We start from the raw sequence: 19,814 nt of genomic DNA on the forward strand, positions 1-19,814 counted from the left end.
TCTTTCTACATCTGCTGATGCTGCTGCTCCAAGATAAATCCTTTCTTCTCCCATTTTGACCATTAGAGAGAAATGAGAAAAAATGAAAGTCATATTTCAGTGAGCTGCTTTTGGCACTGAGCTCTCAGTGTTACAACCTTCTAAATACTTTTGTCCTATGTCTGCTTGTCATTATTGTACAAAGTTTTTTAAAAGTTTTTAAAAATTACAACTCGTCTCACAGTGAGAAGCTGAGCTGCAGTCAAGCATGTGTCAACAAATTTCCCTGCTTCTCTTTTCAACTGTTCAACCCCATAAATGAACTTCCCTCACTGAGTCTTTGTTGGATGAGGCCTCTAAAGTGCTGGATGCAGCTGTGGGGTTGTGGCCCAATACAGGAGACTGAATGAATCAGTTTCTATCTCGTCACTGGGGACCTGGGAGACACTGAGCCCCACTACCTTCCCTTTGAAACCTCTCCCCTCTGGTGACTGGCAGACTATACAACGCACAGGGCTTTGTAAGTGACTCCATTGTTAGGGGCAGATTGAGAGGAAAAAAGGGGACTAGCCCTAGGGATAGAAAAGCAAGGTGAAATAAAAAGGTCTGGCTCTGCGGTCTGAAGAGGGCAGGAATGGATCAAAGGACTGGGTACTGACCTGCGGCCTTTGTCCATCAGACAGCCATGGCTTCATTTAACCTCTCTCTGGAGGTCGACAAAGTCCATTGGGATATCGAGCTTCACAGGAGCTGTGCCCTATGGGCACATCTCAGTGCCTCCTCTCCAACCCCTCCACCTGGGACAATATCACAGGTGAAAGTGGATGGGAGGGGTTGGCCTGTGCATCGCCCCAACCTGTCAGGGATCCACCACAAAGGGAGCTGAGCCCTCTCCCCGGATGCCCGGCGGCCAAGTCTTACCTTACTATACGGTATTCACATGGTCTTGCTGCCTCCCTGCCCTGGCTCCACTGGGAAAGCCACAGCATGGAGGGAATCAGAACAGAGAGGAGCTCTCAGCTGCTCACCTGGGGATGGTAAACCTCAGCTATGTGGCAAACAAAGGTGAACTTAGAGGCTCTCTGCTGCATTGTTTAGTTGTGGAAACTTAAATCTTCTAGCCTTAATGAACTGTTGAATAGAGAGGATTTTCCATGGTTCAAGGGGCCATGTGTGACTTTCAAAAGCCCGTCTGTCATGCTTTCTACAGAGCCAGACCTAACAAACAGGCTGTGTGCAATACATACAGGATATATTCTGAAACAGCCAAATTATTATTTTTTTTTAGCAATTACTCAAAATGTTCACAGTTTTCTATGATACTGTAAAGCTCGTTGCTAGACGAGCTGATGCTGAGTAAAATATTCACATGCAAAAATAAAGAATTTGTTAAATCTCCATGTTGCTTTTCATTACATTCACAAGTTACTGTTTTATAGGAAATGCTTAACTGTTGCAATATGGCAACTGTTAAGCATTTCCAAAACATTTGCCCAATTTGTGGGATTACCAGGTCACTGTGCCCCAAAAGGAGAGGGAACCAGAATACAAGATGTGGAGCAGATGAACGGGAAAAAGCAACGCTGCGGATGGGAGGCAAATAGAAGCAGGAGTACCTGCACTCAAATGAGGATGGGGGTCTAACTATGTTGGGAACGAAAGCGGCCAAATTGTCCTGCTTTCATTAGTGCGCTGAGTGAAGCCTCTGCCGAGGCCTCGATTCCCAAGACTCTCAGATAACAAGTGGCTTCCCACACTGAGGCTTTCTGTTTTCTGTTTCCTCTCCAATAAAACCAGCCACAGAAAGAGAGCGAGCGAGACGGGGAGCAAGAGTGATAGACGGGTGGGGAAAGGGGAGAGGGGACCCCCGTGGTCTACGGTTATCTGGGGCAGGTTGGTTTATTTTCCCCAACCCCAATGAATGGCTGCCGACAAGGCATTTCTGATGGCCACGATAAGATATCCCACCCCCGGTGTCCTACCTCTGTAGCCTTGACCAGACCTCCAGCTCCATCCTTTCAAGTAAACAGGTTAAGCATCCCATCAGGAGGTGGAGGTACTGAAAGACAAAGTAAGGTGGTCTTGTGCTGAAATGCACAAATGTAACAGACTGAGTGAAAGCGGAAGGCAACGAGTGGAGGTCACTAATATGACCTCCCACACACAGTAATGCACAGACTACGACAAAAGCATTCCATAGGCATCCTGTTAGTGATAGGTCTAGATAGGAACCACTGAGCACTCCAGTGTATGCAGCTGGCTAGTGGATGGAGAAAATGTTATGTTTCTCTGAGGCCCAACAACAATCAAATTGATGCAAGCGATTTAAATGATTGGAGGCCGGCCATGTCTCCAATCATCTACTGCCATACTTATCCATTTGCTGTTTTGAGTGAATAAGAGTGAATGTTTTTCAGGTAGGCTACAGCTTTATGAAGTCTACCCAGAAGGTATATGCAAAACAGTCAAACACTTCAGTATGAAACACTGTAAACTTTTCACAGTCAGTAGCTGCCATCTTGGCCACACAGTGGAAAGGGAGGGTCCACCAAACAATATGTATCCATCAGAAGTAGAACATACTGTCAGCATGAATGATGTCAACAGGTAGCGAGCTAACAATGGCAGATTTTATATCACATTAAATGGGCTGTGACATATTTTAGTATTTATGTGTGTTAAACTGTCATCTAAATTTTAGGAAAAAATTGTATTATGTGTGATCTGAGGCATGTTTTTTGATAAGTTCACAACTTGTACATAGAGTATAGTACACAACATGAACATATAGCAACAGAACTATCTTAACTGAGGTAGTAAATATGACTTCTATACAGTCATTAGTCACTTTGTTAGGTACACTTGTTCACCTTCTGGTTAATGCAAATATTTAATCAGCCAATCACATTGTAGCAACTCAAAAGAGAATAGCCAGGCTGCATCGAGCTGATATAGAAGAGCAACAAGAAGCTCAAATTGCCAGTCGTCACAACCAAGGTATGCAAAACAGCATCTCCAGAACACAGACGTGCTACAGAAGCAGAAGGCCATGTTGGGTAACACTCCTGCCGAGTAAGAACAGGAAACTGAGGCTCAATTTGCCCAACAAAATTGGACAATACAAGAAAATGTTTCCTGGTCTAATGAGTTTTGACTTTTGTTAAACACAAAGTCAAAAGTTATAGTTATATAAAATCTGTATATAAGCATTAATCATTATAACATTAGTGTAATCTTTGTGAGAACATGAATGGACAGTTTCCTCTAGTCTTTAAAAATGACTTGTTTAATACCGCATAAAAAGAAGTAAGAAGGAGGGCATTTAGGGAAGGCAGAGATAAAATCCACCTCGGGTTACCTTATTACTTCCTGTCATAACAGCTGTCCCTCCGTCCTCTCAGACACATATTTGTGTATTGCCATACATGTGAACTAAAATGTATGTAACTGCACATCACATCGCAAAACACCATACATAAACATCCAACGTAACTGGATGAATGTAAGCTTTATAGTACTTTTTTGTCCACACTGAGAATATAGCAAAAGGGATTGTGAGCATTCATGGTTGTAGAAGTTAAACACAAGTACACAGCCACAGCATACTGATGCAACTGGATTCAAATTTAAAGGTTTCACTCTCACATCTGCACCAAATGGTCTTCACCAAACCTTCCTGCTCTCCCCTCACCTCTGCTGATAGCAACTCAAGGACTCTCAGCCAGCAGGCGGATCCAATGGTGAAGGTGGAGGAAGAGACGGAGAAAATACCAAGAGGGTGTCTGTGTTGGAGAGGTAGGGTGGCAGGAATGATAAACTGTGACCTTCTCCTCATACTTGCAACATGCCTAATGGCTGTTCTGAGTGCCTCAGCTCAAGGTGTCTGAGCCTCTAAATGGAGGGGTATTTTTATCCTCATCACACACTCACTCACATATTAACAAACACTGTGAATTGTGTGCATATCCATGGCTGATGTCCGGGTGCACCACAGGGTGAACGAGGACTGGCGAGTTGGCACGCAGTGCTGGCAGTACTCAAGTTCCTGATAGCTTTTAGGGGCCTTTGATGTTCTTTGCATCCCCCGGCCCCTTAACCGCTCCATCCCCCGGGCCTCCCCCTTGCAGGAAATTGCATTCTGTCCACTGCCATAGCAGATAAATGAGGCAGGAGAGGGTGCTGCACACTGTCACCAGCCGACCTGGCCTGTCTCACACCGCACCGCAACGTGCGGTGTGTTAGCCGCGTGTGCTCTTATTCAGCACCCATGGCAATCCTCGGGGAAAGAGAATGTATTGAGACGCATAAATGCAGTCCTGCACCTACACACTGAAACATACAAACTGCAGGCAAGCATGGCGTTGTATACGATACAAAACGTTGTGAGTTTAAAGTTTATGCTAGCAAGTGGATCTCTGCAGGCTTAAAACATACACTATATTATTATTTTTACAGTACAAGGTCCCAATCACACCACAAGCACATGCTCACTTTGAATTTGTAATATTAGCTTTAGCATCCAACAAGGATAACAATGCATTTCACACTTCAATCAAAAATCTGTTATATGTGATTACATCATTGTTAGAGTCCTGTAATCCCCCCATTGACATTGTCTGGGAATGTCAAGAAATAATACAGCTAAAAAGGAGTGCTCACGCAATGGGGACCCCAGTGGTACTTAGAGAGATGGAGGCGGCTAGAAATTTATGACAGGTTGAACGTACTTGGATGTGTGAGATCATGCTTTTTGTTGTATGCAATGACGTGTAAGTGTGCACTTGTGAATATAGGTGCATGTCATGGGCGTATGTGCAAATATGTTTGATTAGTGTTTCACTACATGCAGCACAGTTAGTGGTAACAGAATGAGTTAGAGCTATAAAATGATGTCAGTCCTATTGGCACCCAATGGTACAACCCCACCCTAAATCCTATAGGTTTAGATTCCCTACACTTAACAACCACTATGTAAGAACGAAAAAAAAACCAAACTGCTGCACTAACATACCTAAGCTGAACATGTACAGTGTTCGTAGATGTGCATAGATTTCGCAACAGCTTTAGCCACCAAAATGATGTAAGAATCCTTTCAGAAATGATGCCACTTCCCTTTTTATTTTTTGCACAGAGAACAGGACATAAAAAGGGAAAAATGGTATGACCATAATTTGCTGTGACACAGCACCAGTTATTTGAGGTGAACTTGAGTACAATTGGCCAGTTATATGAGCACTTTGCTGAGTTTCTTCTGTGGATTTAGCCTGTCTCAGTCGTCCCTTGACTTATCTACAACCAAGTTAGGGCCCAGGACATCTGCGTTTTGGACTTCTTTGTATGTTGTTTCAGGAGACAATTCTTTATATTTCCTGGTGTACAGTTTGTGATTTTGACATGGTTGCTGTGAAACCAATCAGATGCCTTCTGAATGGTGCTGTATATCCATCAGATACTTAATTGAAATTCAATTTTTAGGCCAGTTTTTAATGACTCTTATCTTCCTGAGGTTTTATCACAGGGTGATTCAGGGTGAGTCATTGTTATTACACTCTCCCACATCACATGTTGTGCACATCAGTATTTACAGAATTATTTATCATATATTGTAGTTCATTTGTAACTTATAAAAAGTGAAGATCTCAAATAAGTTTGGCTTATGTTCCCAAACATGTGCGGCCTGAAGCAAAACAGGAGGCTCCAGAGTTTTCACTCATTCTATTCTTTGTGTTGTTTTCCTTTGATTGATCTCTGCCCACCATGTCAGCATTAAATAAATAGGAATGCCAAGTAGACCTCTGTTCAAAGGCAGATTTTTGCTTTCATTCTAAAACCCTATGCTGTACCCCACCCTGTTGTGTTTCTTTTCCATTTAACATGACAGTAAAAGCAACACCAAAATGTATTATACTACATGTCGGTTACAGTAAGAGTTACAATAAGCCTTACAGTAAGTCTTTTTTCTTCCCTACCTGTAGCTATTGGTGTTTCTCGGGTTTTATGTTTGTAAGAAAGCAGGTGTCCGAATGACAACCTAAAAGAGCTGTCAGTAAGACAATGTAGGTTTCATTGCTAATTTTTCAATGATTTGTGATCTTGTCAATCCAGGCTAATTTGACATTTTATCTTAAAAGCTGAAATAGAATGAAAAAGTCAAGATAGGTTAAGTCTATTCAACCAACATCTTTCCCTTTTTCCACGACAGCAGCACACTCCTGTTGATGTGAGCGATCCTGCGTGTGGTGAGTGAGGAGAGCAAGGACACCATGTGGTTCTCTGCTGTGTAACACGCATACCACATGCACACACACACATTTATGTACACACCAACCCCATTACCCACCACCATCTCCACAACTGCCCCATGTGACCCTTCATCCTATCCTGAGCTGTAGCAGAGCCCCCCTACACATCAGCAGGCTTCTGATTGACAGGCCGTGAAGATACACCAACATGGTCTCCATTTAGCTCAAGTACCACACCACCATCACCTCAGACACCCCCCACCCCGTCCTCCTCTTCGAGTCCCAGGAGAAAACACACTCGAGCCAAAGTGTTTCAGAGCAGGATGTTTCCTGGGGAGAAAAGGTTTCGTCTCGGGTCAGCGTGCACTGCTGTGATGGAGGGTGCTTTTTCACGAGGGTGTGGGGGAGCGGGAGAGGCGGTGCGTTGGGGGGGAGGCGGTCAGCTTACGATGAGAGGGAAACGAAGAAGAGGAGGCGCGGTGAGAATTAGAGACAAAACTTGTGGATGTTTGAAGAAGCAAACTGCAGCACAGGCAGGGTGGCAGATGTTTGTGTGTGTTTGGAAAGGGCCAGAAGTGGAAGTTGGGTGAGTGTGTGATGAAGTAGTGGGGTGTATGGAGGGCGGGTTACAGAGTTTGGAGAGGCGAGGTGGTGGCGAGGGGTGCTGAGGGTGTTTAGTCCTGAGAGGAAACATTAGCAAAGCGTAGAGGAAAAGCTGCCAAATTAACTTCTCACCCTTTCAATCACACCCCTGAGAATTCTTGCCCCACTTTACCTCTGCTGATCTGGCTCCACTTTTTGGATGAAGGAGTTTCTTTTTTACTCTTTTCCTTTTTCCTTTTTCTTTTTTTCCCCCCAGCTGCACACTGTGGAGAAACATCACACCCTCACACCAACCCAAGCGCAAACCTACCCCTCCCCATGCATCTTGTCTTGTTCCCTCAGTTGCAACCCTGTTTCATCCATTGGCCAAAACTACAAACATGAATACCGCAGCCAATGAGTTCGCAGGACCTCCCTCTGCCTCCGTTCCCAATTCGGCAGCAGCAGAAGGGCTTCAAACATGTCCCCCCAGAATAAGAGTAATGTATTAAGAATCAAACCCGTACCTTGTTAAGTATGTCCACTCCCAAACACCGGCCAATAGAATGAATCAAGCCCCAGAGAAGATTCTAAAAAATCACTCAGTGTATTGCATCATTCTGTGAAGAAAGAAAAAAAACTGCATTTATGTGGGTTTAAAAGATCACCAGAGAAGTGGAGCAGATGGTCTGTCATGACTGGTGCTTTTGTAAAGCTATCCATGTACATTCAGCTCAACTAGCTCCAGCCTGTAGAGCAAGGTCTGGAGTGCGGTAATAAAGTTCAGACCTCGGTCCTCCTCTCTGTCATTCCCTCCCACCCTCCCTGGCATTCCTACATAGAGCCATTCTGCTCTAATTTGTTTGTATTTGTGCATTTTTCCCCCCAATCATCTCCACTTTCTGTTTTGCCTCTTTCCTTTTCTCTCTCCCCCTCTATCATTTTGCAGATTATGTGGTTGGTTCCTCCTCTTCAGGTCCTTTCAATCTAAAATAGATGATTAGAGTCATTCTGCAAGACAAATGTAACTTTTCTGGACGCTCTAAATCTGTTTAGGCACATTTAATAGTGTCAATTATTGTGGGGCCAGACAGGGGACTTGGGCCTTTCTGTAGTCAGGGCCCTTAATAACATTGGCTACAATGAGAAGCAGATGCTGACCCTCTTGGTCCCTTTGAAAAAAGACATTTGAGTAGCTCTGCTTCTAATTTATGAGCCCCCCTCCACATCTGGAATTCTTTATAATTAAAACATAAACCCCAAAGTTCTACTTCCACCTGTCAAATGTTGAGAAGATGAACATAGTAATAGGCTTCTCCTGCACTGGTGGAGAGATGGAAAGGCTGGTTTTGCTTGTTCTTTCTTAAGGGAGGGGATTGGGCTGCTAAGGTGGTGCAAAGAGAGGCCTTCTTATGTGATTGTTTTGCTTTAAGCCCAGGTCTGGTGTGCCGCGTGACTTTTAGCTCTACGAGTTTAACCCAAGCAGCTACACATGCATCCAAAAGTGAGCTAGCAGTTAGCATATTAAATTACACTCTGGTTGTGGGAGTGTATAAAATCATATTAATCAAATAATTTCCGGGTCAATAATGGGCAAAAAGAAACAAGAACGAATGCTGAGCCATTTTTCTTCTACAGTCTTTTCCTCTGAGAATCTGGTTCAAAGTGATGTGGGACAGAAGTATTACAGCCAGACGGAAACACAGATTTCCGATCTCACACCCAAAGTGAACAGGAAGCATCACGTTCAAGCTTAATAGAGTTCCTTTCCATGTATTAGCAAGTAATGAAAGCAAAGGAATGGATTTGCCACGGCTGGTGAATAACATAATTGCCCATAATAGGTTTGTTCCAACAGATCAATAAGACCTACATGAGTGAGCGCTGAGTGTGTGTGTGTGTGCATGCGTACGTGTCCGTGGAAGTGTGTGAGCGTAAAGCCTCTCAGACTTCAAGCCCCCTTCATTAAATCGAATTAAGATCCTGCACCCAGCAGATTAATTTTCTTTGTCTTTTTCTTCTTTCCTCTCCTCCCACCTCCTCACACCCTCCTTCTTTTGAGAGCAAGACAAAAGCAGCTGTGAGAGGGGCCGTCAAGCTTGTGGAGGTTGGAGAGTGCAGCTCGTGCAGTTAATCCTGCTGTGGGTACAGCCATGAGGACAGCATTCTTTCTGTTTTCTCCTCTATTGCCAGATCACCGTAATAAGGTTTTTGGTGTTAAAGGTGGAACAAGCCCTGAAAACACAGCTGATCCACACCAGCCTCTTGTGCCTGCACACCTGTAACACCTACAGTAGATATAAACGGCTGCATAGATAACACTTTCAATTCCGAAAGAGGGGTTTAGCTTACTGCCGATTTTGTGCTCTTACAAGGGGTCCCTACAAATCTTCTTCAACACTCACTAGAATACAACTACTCTCTGTTTCTATAGGTAACTCATGCCGTCAGCTGTGATGAAGAGAGTCAATGTTATCTGCAGGTGTAAGGCAGTTAAAGTACTTCCCAACAACAAGCATAAAACGGAGAAGGAGGCGGGTGTTTTTAAAAAAGAAGGAGGTTACGCTGCTGTCCTGAGGAAATGAAATGAGCACAGTGTGTGACAGGTTTGGGAAAACAGCAGGGCAGCAGGGAGGGGAAAATGAGCTAAACAAGGCAAACTTAGAGGAGAGGGTAGACTGCACCAGAAAAAAAAGGGGGGGTAAGTGGCAGAAAAATAGGGTGAGAGGAGAGCATGAGAGGGCAAGCTACTACACAGGGAGGAAGAGGGAGAGGGAGTAAGTGAGAGGAGGGCCTCTTTGTGGATCATTGGCAGATAATGGGCTCATTAGGCCAAACGTAGCTTTAAAAGGCTCTGGCTCTCTAAACAAACAGAGCAGGCGCTGAGGAGACGGACTTAAGGGCCCGACATGGAGAGAGATATAATGAGGCCCTCCGCCCCCATCCTGCAGAGCTTACCAACTGGCTGCCTGCTCAAATTCTCCAATGATCAGGCAACCTGCATCAACCCAAGTGGTCTTTACCTTCCACCTTCAGAAATTACCCTCTCCTGATTTAAGCTTGTCTGTACTTATTTCTTTCTCTGTTTCGGGTTTTAAAATGAGCATATTTTTCCTCTTCTTTTGCTTTTGGCATTCTGTCTACACTAAACTTTCCGTAATTAAGAAGTCTGGTGCATGTTTCCTGTAACATTGCTCTTTCTGGCTATGTTAGTCTATTGAAAAGGTTATGACTGAGCGCTGCAGAGATAACTGGTTTAGATTAAGGGTAGGCTGGATTGAGTACATGCATTACAGTAAATGACTGGTTTTGGTTAGGAAATAATTTGGGCTCAGGTTGAAGTAGAGGAAAACAGAAGTCTATGTCGGAGCAGATTCCAACACAACAAAAACTGTGCTTTATTGGGCATGGGAGAGCTTTGGAAAACTATGGCATCAGACCACTTAGTCACCACCAGCAGCCATGTGGCATTACACAAAAGTTGGTTAAGGGTTTTGTTTTGTGTTTTCACTTTTACATCCACCTCTGATCCTCTGTGTGATCACTTATTGTAAGCTAATGATCTCCTGATCTCACTAACAGTCGACATAGTCTAACGGTTTAGCTGATATGCTTTGACGCATCCTATTAGAGAATGTCATCTAGTGTGGACTCCGAAAGCCCCTTTGCGACCCGTCTCTTCCTTTTTCCACTATGTCTGACTTAGTTGTTAGTTGTAATTTCTGTCATCACCAATGCCTGTCCTTTTCTCAGACTTTCCATTATAAAAATGGAAGGGGGAAGAGTTCTCAAACCAGAGCCCTACCTCCAAATATAAATTGCTGCAGATGGAAATAACAGTTTTCTTTTGACCATGCTGGTCCTTACTGAAATAAACACTTTTCATCTCCTTTCGCACCACTTAGTGGTTTGGCCCATGCACCATCCCCCCACTTGGTCTTACTCACCGTAAGCAGTTCGGTTTGTTGACGAGTGAGAACTACTCATATTGACTCATTGGTACTCAATTGCAAAACACATAGTTTCAGTCACCTTATAAAATGCAACAAACACCCCATGCTGTATTTTTCCCTCATTTAGCTTAGCAGTCCAGCACTATCCCCAAGCCCTCCCCGAGGAACAATGCTGCAAAGAAAAAAAAAAAACCTCAAGCGATACAAATAAAAAGTTACTGAGAAGTCACAAGAAATGTGAGCGGGAGTGTTTAATGCTTGTGGTAAAAGAGTGCTGTTCCAACAAAGAGGTCTGTGGGAAAGTTGAATTCCTATTAAGCAATTGGGATGTGAGCTCCATTGCCAGGAGGGGATGGCCTTTAGTTGAGCTCATTTGGATGCCACTCATAGCAAAAACAAAAAAAAACATCAACCTCTCTTCAGGAGTAGCTTTGGTGAATAACATATTCCCGTAGAGGTCCAAATTGATATTGTATGAGAGTGCATGCGATTGAAGTGCTTCACTGTAGCATATTATTAGGTACCGTGGCTGTAAGCAATAACAGAGCAGTTTGCCTTGAACTCCTTTGTAATCAACTGAGGGAAACAGTGCATGGCTATCCAACCATTGAAACTGCCACAAGATTTATAGTGAGAAAAACTAAAGAGACTGCCGTCTGGTTCTCCAGGAAACCAAAATATCTTCCTCTCCCATTACAGAATGTTTGCCTTTGTTTGCCTTTATTAATGCCAATATATTACAGTGTGAAAAGCAGGAGAACATTACTTGGAAGGACTGAAGTAGGGATTAAAAATGGAGGTATTGTTGGGGGCGAGAGGCGGTTTCTGTTCATCTCCAGCTGCTTCCCTGCTCATCATGCTGAGAACTAACATGAAACACACTCACGCTATGGCCTCCTCTCACACACATCTGACATCCATTAAAAATACTGTGATGGAGGACCAAGCCTCTGAGGGGACTTGCGGTCCCATCTCTCAGCTCTTCTCATAGAAAAGTAAAGAAAGGAAGGGGGAAGACGAAGGAGATTGAAAGAAGGGGGTATTTCTGACAACTGGAAACCAATCCAAACTTGGACTGTGTATGGGTTTTTTTCTGTCTCTCTCTCTTCTGAACAGGAATCCAACCAATTCAACATGTGCATATGTTTTTAAACCATACTTAGATACCAAGATATGTAAAATTCACATTCTTTGTATTGAAAACACCATTACTTACCATTAACATAAACACTTTATCATATCATCATAAGCACAGGCCATGAGACTAGGGAAACGAATATTGTTTTGGCATGTCTTTTCTGCTTTATCCATCACGCCAAGATTTGGTGGTCTGACTCTACTCGAGATTATCAGGTTAAATATTTAAATTGACAATTTAAAAAAAAATACCTAAGAACAGAGAAAACTTGTGTAACACTTAAGAAACGTCTTCTGGACAACACAACTCTTGCCCTGATTGTGATCCCCGTGCCATAGTAAAAACATTCCAAACCTTTCCATGGGATATGTCTATTCCCTGGTTCTTTTTCCCGACTCAGATAAGTTAACCCTGACAGTGTGAAACATCATTTAAAAACACAGAGGTTGGTTAAACACATGTAGGTCTCTGTGTAGGTCCACAGAGGTCCTAAGGGCAAAGTACTCACCTTGTAAATGACAGCCAGAGAAATTTTACTCATGGACTGTGTAACAAATATCATTTTCTGCACTCATAGAGTCATAATCAGGGCTGGAGAAGAAAACAACAGGCATTTTCTTGGAAGTAACAAACCCTAAACTTTAATGCAGGTACAGACAGTAACAAAGAAAAAAAAAATGTGTTTGTGTTTGTGTTTGTGTTTGTAGCGATACACCCTGTAGTGTGTATCAGGGTGTTTCGCTACAAGCACAAGTGAATTTGCAATAAATATTCAATATATTCAATAAAGTATCATAGCAAAATATGAAATAATCACAAAAAAGCAGTGTCATGAAGAGGGCTTCAAAACGTTTTTTTTCTCTAAACCTAACACAGTAGTTTTATTGCCTAATCCTAACCAGATTATTTCTAATTCTCAAACTAGAAATGTATTTGTGATTAATAATGTATTCAAAATGAATACATATGTAATATGAAGATCTGTTACGTGTATGAATTGAATTGCCTGGTGTGAGTGATTAAACCACCACTTCTTCACCCTCCAAATGTGACTTTTTTCACTCCATGTAAGTGGAAAATATCAATTTTGTGTGCACAGAGACAAACTGGTGCGTATGAGACTGAAAAGATGAGAAATCACAAAAGAACACAAAAATAATAGACTAGAGGTGGAGTATTTCATGATCTGCCACGATATTCTGTTGCTGCAGATTAATTAGTGTGCTTTATTAAATGTACTTTATACAAAAAAGAGAAAAAAACACACATTGAAGTTGTAAATATATCAATATTTCACTGTTTCTATTGGACTGGCTGCTTGCTGTGCTATTTTGATTAACAGACATGTGCTACACCTATTAGCAAGAGTGAAAATTAGCCCATTTTTGTCATGGTCCTTGGTCTTCGACCCAGTTTTTGAGTTTGTTCTGGACTCCTACTCACTTCTTTGGATTTATGAAATGTTTACAATCATGTTTTGTATTACCTAGTCTTGAGTTTTGTATTCTCTAGTGCATCTGAGTTTTGTCCCTGGTTCCTTTTTATTACATTAGTTCGCCTTTGTGTCCAGTCTGTTCCTTGTCTCGTCTCCGTATCTTGTCATCTGTGTCTCCTGTTGTAGTCTGTCTGTTCTCCGTGTTTTGTTATCCTTTCTGTCTCCCTGGTCAGTCCCCTGTGTCTGTCTGGTCTCTCCCTGTCCTGTCTCCGTGGTTGTCTTGTTTGCCTGTCTTGTCATGTTTATAGATCTGTAGTCCTGGTCCCTTTCTTTCTCCCTTCCTGTTACTGTAATCATCTATGTTCCTTTTCTCACTCGTGTCTTCATGTCTGTTTATCTCCGACCGCCATATAAAGTTCACGCGTCTTAGTCCGGTCTCAGTGTGTGTTATTTCCTGTTTTATTTTGATAGTCTGTCTCCTGCATGTGCTGTTCAGTTTTTGCTTCCCCTGTCTTATCAGTCAGATTCTGTTTAGCTGTCTTCCACAGGTGTGTCCACTCTGCCCTAATCCCCTCTTGTACATATATTGTGTGTGTGTGTTCTTTTGTTGTATCCTTCCTCATGGTCTGAGAGTCTTAGTCCGGCAGTCTTTTTATTGCTCAGCCTATTTGGCTTTTTTTTTTTTAGTCTGTTACAATCCTTCTCAGTTACGGTTACTGTTTGTTTTCTCTGCCTTTTTGCCAGCATAAATAAAGCTGTGATTTTAAGTACACTTCCATCTGTTGAGTCCTGCCTGCCACACACCCAACTCAAGACAATTTTCCAAAATATTAAATTATTAATGTGCCTCTTTTGGCAAGTAAATTATTGAATTTGGGGAATAAATTTATTTGTCTGGTGAATACTAAACAGTGTTGTTATTGTTACTCCAATAAATTAATGCATTACATCACTTACATTCCTACCCAACATTTTAATGACGTCAACTTTCTCCGTTTAGATCTTCTAAGTGTGTAATAAGGTAGAACAGCAAGGGTGCAGATTGAAGATGCTACCACTTGGAAAAAATAAGCTAGAAAAGATGTCTAAACAAGGCAACACAAGCTTCTTGTTTGATGTGCATAGAGCTAAGTGAGAGAAACATCACCCTGCTGTGTTCGCTGCCTGTTTACTTCAGCACGTTACCCCTTACGGCCACCCTACATGGACCCCCACACACATCGACCCATGGCCTGCGCACTTAAACAGAGCGAATGAGCGAAAGGCACACCTCATTAATCTTCCTGGCACTTTCCTCTCTAAGGCTGTCTGTTTTACCAGTAAGTTTACTTTTACATGGAGGTGAAAGTGACAGATACTCAAACGGCGGCCTTAAAACGCGAAATGTCCAACGTCAGCCACAAGTAATAACTTACATGGTTTGTAATTTACCCAGCGTTCTTTTTTTCTGAATGCTTCCATTTCCTCTGCATTGTGCTTGTATCTTAAAATGGAATATGGAATTCCAATATGTTTGGACACATAATCTATATTCTCTTGGCTTGGTAAGGAGTGAGGCTAGTCTCATGACATGCTTAAGAGAGCATATCCAAACTTTTCTTGATAAGTTTCATCGTCTAAAGACAGCCTCAGTGAAGTATGCTGACTCACCCACACCAAAAGGGTTCTGTCTGCAGACACAAACCAGGCAGGCTTGGGCCTTCAAATATGTAAAAAGGTGCTTTCTGTAAAAGGAAAATGTTTAAGGAAGTGGTGGTCATCGACATTTAAGGTAATATGTTCACTCTGTTTCTAACCAATAGAATCCCTGCCCTTTATACATTCTAAGAGCCAGATTTCTTAACCTTTGTGTAGAACCAGGGTAGCTGTTTCCTCTCTTTCCTGCCTTTATAGAGGGCTAAGTTTTCCCTCTTTTTAAGCCACTTTGTTTCGGTTCCAACATAAATAATTTTGACTAGAGAGGAAGAAAGTATTTCTCAAATTTTCACACTGTTTCTTTAACATTACTTGCATTAAACTTACTTAAAGTTGTGCTTTGAACTAAGTTTTCCAAGTCAGATAACAAAAGTGACACCAGCACTGACACAACAACAAACAAGAGACCTGAATATTAAAAGGTGTCACTGCTCTGTCATTGTAATTAAAATCACACATGATGTAAAGACGTCTTATTCTCGACAAGCTCACTTTCACTCACACAAGCAAACACAGTGACAGAAGTCAGGTAACAGTGAACTGAGGCATCAGACTTATAAACTGCAGCAGGGAATTTGAATGACAGTGGACCCTAAAGAGCCCCAGAGGAGAGAGATGTGCCTGCCGTGTGCTGGAGTCAACAAGCCCAATCCTAAAACCTTGAGCCCAGACAACTGGGGGAAGGTGGAGCCGCTGGCCTGACCTCATCTACAGGCTGCTTGGATGGAGAACCTCTGCCCAGAGAAAGCAGCCTGTAGTGTAATATGCAGCATCTCTGGCACAGATCTATTCCCAATAAATCATATTAGCACTAAGACAGACCTCGAAGTTCTTTACCCATGAAAAGAATGATAAATGTAATGAAAAACAATAACATATTTGTTCAAAAAAATACCTAAAAGAGACTAACTACTCATTCCACGACTGTAATTGTTGCAGCACAGCATTAGCCTAACCGCAACTGCAACCCTATTCAAATGTTAACTATGGTTCATGCTGTTAATGGAGGAGGAACGTCATGCCAGAGAAAAACTCTTTTGTTTCAGGGTGTGGAAAGCAATTACCTGACCTGTGAACTCCCTTTGCATATGCAGTGTAAAAGACCATCACCTCACCCATTCCCAGCTCATGATCCCAAATCTATATGAATATGCATTTTTAGAAGAAATTCCAATTCACAGCAGAGCACATTAATGTGTTTGAACTTTAACAGAACCACCTGTCATTTTATTTTTCTAATGCAAAAACTTAAGATACTGCTTAAATAACATTCTAGTTGAACTTGGGCTGAATTCCAAGAAGCATTTCGCTAAGACCGCTTGCATTTGTTTAAATTGACAGCAACTAGTGCAGCACTCAGAGTCACAGGTGTCGTTATGAGCTGACATTCTTGGTAATGCACTACTTACTTTGACTCCGGCAATATGCCCGCCAGGTACGAAGTGGATCAAATGAATAGTTCTTAAGACAAGCATCAGAGGATGCCAACTTTCCCAGAATTTCTGAAAATACTCTCAAACTGAGCCCTGCACTGTTGGTGACCTGCATGAGCCCACCCTTTCCATTATATTTACCCCAAATCAGCCCAGTTAAATTCCCTTCCATTTTGCTCATCTACTGCCAGCTCCTCCTCTTCAGAACTCTGTTGGCTGCACCCACCAATCTCCACCTCAAACTGCTGGGCTCCAGTTTAATCACCTCTGTATGTGTGTGTGGAGGATGGTGGGGGTGGAGGCGAAAACCACACATTACATCATGTATTTACTTATCCAGGGTAGCTAGCGAGTGACATGGAGAGTGGAGCTGGGGGTGAAAGGTGAAGGATTCAAGAGTAAATGAGTCATGACCAAAACCAAAGGGTTGGATTCTGGGGACAAGGTTGCTTAAACACCAAAAGGCGCACAACAACGGCACAAAGACTCTGGCGTATCTGCGGTTTGAGCGTAAGAGCGCTAAAACTTTTCACCTGAGCTTCATGTGATTGTTGCAGACAAATTTCTAAACTAATCCTCTGAGACTTCCCAGATGTACACATTTTAAACATAACCCCATAATGTTTCCCAGAATACAGAGTAAGCACTTTGAGATTATTTGCTATTAATGACAACAATTAGGGGCTCAGGCTTTTGGTAGGCTGCCAACTACTGTTTCAACATTTTTTCCTTCCTTGCAAGTGGAATTTGAGCTCTCCAAATTGCTTCCCTTTAGTAACAATGCAGTAAACACCCTCCAATCCTCTCTCAACCATCTGTGCATGGTCAACATCACCTCAGTAACTGCTCATGACATGTGCTGAAGATTGGCCTTGTAGTGCATCCAACTGCTCCACCTTAGCGAGGTGGTGCAACTCAGTGAGACCGAGCAGATCCGGGGAGGGCAATCTGCAGAACGTTCCATTTAGTGTGAGTGTGGGATTTCTTCATTTCAGTGGGGGGGAACCATCATTATGATGCAGTTGGTGGCTAACAGTGTGAAACAGAGTTTAAAAGAAAGAGTGATGGGATGAAAAATGTAAAAGAAAAAATTAGGTCAAAAGTAGAGATCGGTGGATGAGCTTCCATTCATTTGTCTGCTATGTCCCAGAAACCTTTCCCTGTCTGTTGGAGTGGCAGTGTCCCCGCGCGGGAAACATCAAGCACATTCCAAGAGTAGGCCCAATTACGGGCAGATGAGGGGCAGTTCTCTTTGTTTAAGAACAAAGCCAGAAGTGACACAACTGATCTTTAAAGGGAGCTCTCGCAGCCATGGCTGGAGGGTTGTTGGGGGTGTGTGGGGGGGACATCAGTGGGTAGAGGAGGTGACCAGGTGGTTATAAATATCTATTTGGTCAGTTACTGGAAGGAAAAATGTGCAGTTTGTTTGTCATCCACTCATCCAGGTGGTGGGCCTGGTGGTTGCAAAACATCAAGACAGGGAGAGAGAGAGCAGGAGAGAGAGAGAGAGAAAGAGCAACCTGTTTAGACTAATTCTTATATGAAAGCCACATGTCATCCTCTAGTGTAAACCTGCAGTAAGAGAAAGCTCTTGGCAAGATCGGGTTGCATATTTAACCTGGTAATTATTCTGGTCATACACATTACCACAAAGTGAATTATCCTTGCACTTATGATTACGCAATGGTGGAGCAATTTTTAATGATTATTACCAGGGAAATACGAATATGAGAATGCTCATGTGAAGTTGACTGGAATTTGAGGGGGAAATTTTCCATAATGCAATGTATAAGTAAGCAACAAAAATGACAGAAAGAAGTAAAACACATTTATCATTTTATAAGACAATGTGTCGTGGCTCAAATAGTCTTCATATGCTGCTTTTATATGTCTCTATTGCACTCAGGAAATCCATAGTTCCTCCGGAAGCTGATTCTGTGCGGATGCCCCCCCACCCCACCCTTTTACAACCACCTCTCAAGCCTATAGGGGTTGTTAATTTGATACTAAAAAGACAGAATTTGGGTGGAGTAACACTTTAATAACTCACATTGTGCAAGTAGTTGTTGATGGCCAGAAGAAAAGAGTGCAGAGGGGCGGGACGAGCTTAAAGTTTAATTCCCACTCTGCAGTAAATTAGAACACAGCAGGGTAATGTCTGTTTATTCCAAATACAGCTGCCTGGGCCTCTCTCCTATCTCTCTCTGTCTCTCTCTCTCTTGCTTGCTCGCTTCTCTCCCCACAAACCGCACCACGGCCCCAGGATCACCTGGACCAGCAGTATACACACACAAGTATTGCTAAACAAAACACACATTGTGCAAACACGCGCACTCTGCCTAAATAAACAGGCACATGCATACATGCACGCATAGGCAGATACAAACTCACACTGCACTGATGCACTCTCATACAAACACACCAGTTAGCACTATAACAGATATATTATAATCCATGCTGGGAAGTAGCCAGCAGTCTAAATAGTTCAACTACTTTTTTTTTTTTGTTGCTATTTTCATGTAGTTAACCACTGAAACGAAAAGCTATTATGGGCCATAAAATTATTATTATTATTTTTTGTTTGCTTTAGCATTAATTCTCTGATGTAATCTAAATCTCTTTGACAACCCCCGCCCTCTCTGCCTGTTATGATACTGACCATAAAGGCATGAAGACATGCCCAGGCAGTGCATCTTGGCAGACACCACCACACTATGTAGAACATGTGCAAAAGGGCAGGCACTAAGCGTTCACATAGTGAAGATGTGGATGAATGGGTAAACTGCTCAAAAGTATTGGTTACTGCTGGGCTATTCATTAGCAAATGTTTAGAGAAGCTTCTGAGTTCTACCATAGAAGTTACCTGGCTAGAAGGACATGCTTGCCTGATGGGCAAAGTACAGAAAACTAAAACTAGGATTCCTTACATGTTCCTAGAAATAAATAGGTGTTTGATTTTATTTATTTTGCATTTATTTCCCTGCAACGTGGCCAGGGTGTGCCCCATCCCTTGCCTGGTGAAAGCAGGGATCCAGCCCGCCACTACCCCTGAATTGCATAAGCATTTTAAAAAATGGATGAATTTATTTCAGGTTGTAATTTTGTTTGCCTCCACTCTGGTAACAGATGTGGCCAGAGGCTTTGTGCATTCATCTCATTCTCATCAGTGTGATATCTGGGGTTTTTTGTTTTTTTTTTTAAAAAAAGGAAAAAAATGCAGCTAAACTAAAAAAAAAACCTAAACTAACAGCATGGTACCAAGATTTCTAATTAGATACATTTAGCTTTAAGACTGCCTTGAACTCAGGGATGAAGTGATTAGAATTGATGGTCAAAGGTCAAGATCACTGATACTTT

The sequence above is a fragment of the Oreochromis aureus genome, linkage group 19, assembly GCF_013358895.1.
Source record: "Oreochromis aureus strain Israel breed Guangdong linkage group 19, ZZ_aureus, whole genome shotgun sequence".
In the NCBI taxonomy this organism is placed as follows: domain Eukaryota; kingdom Metazoa; phylum Chordata; class Actinopteri; order Cichliformes; family Cichlidae; genus Oreochromis; species Oreochromis aureus.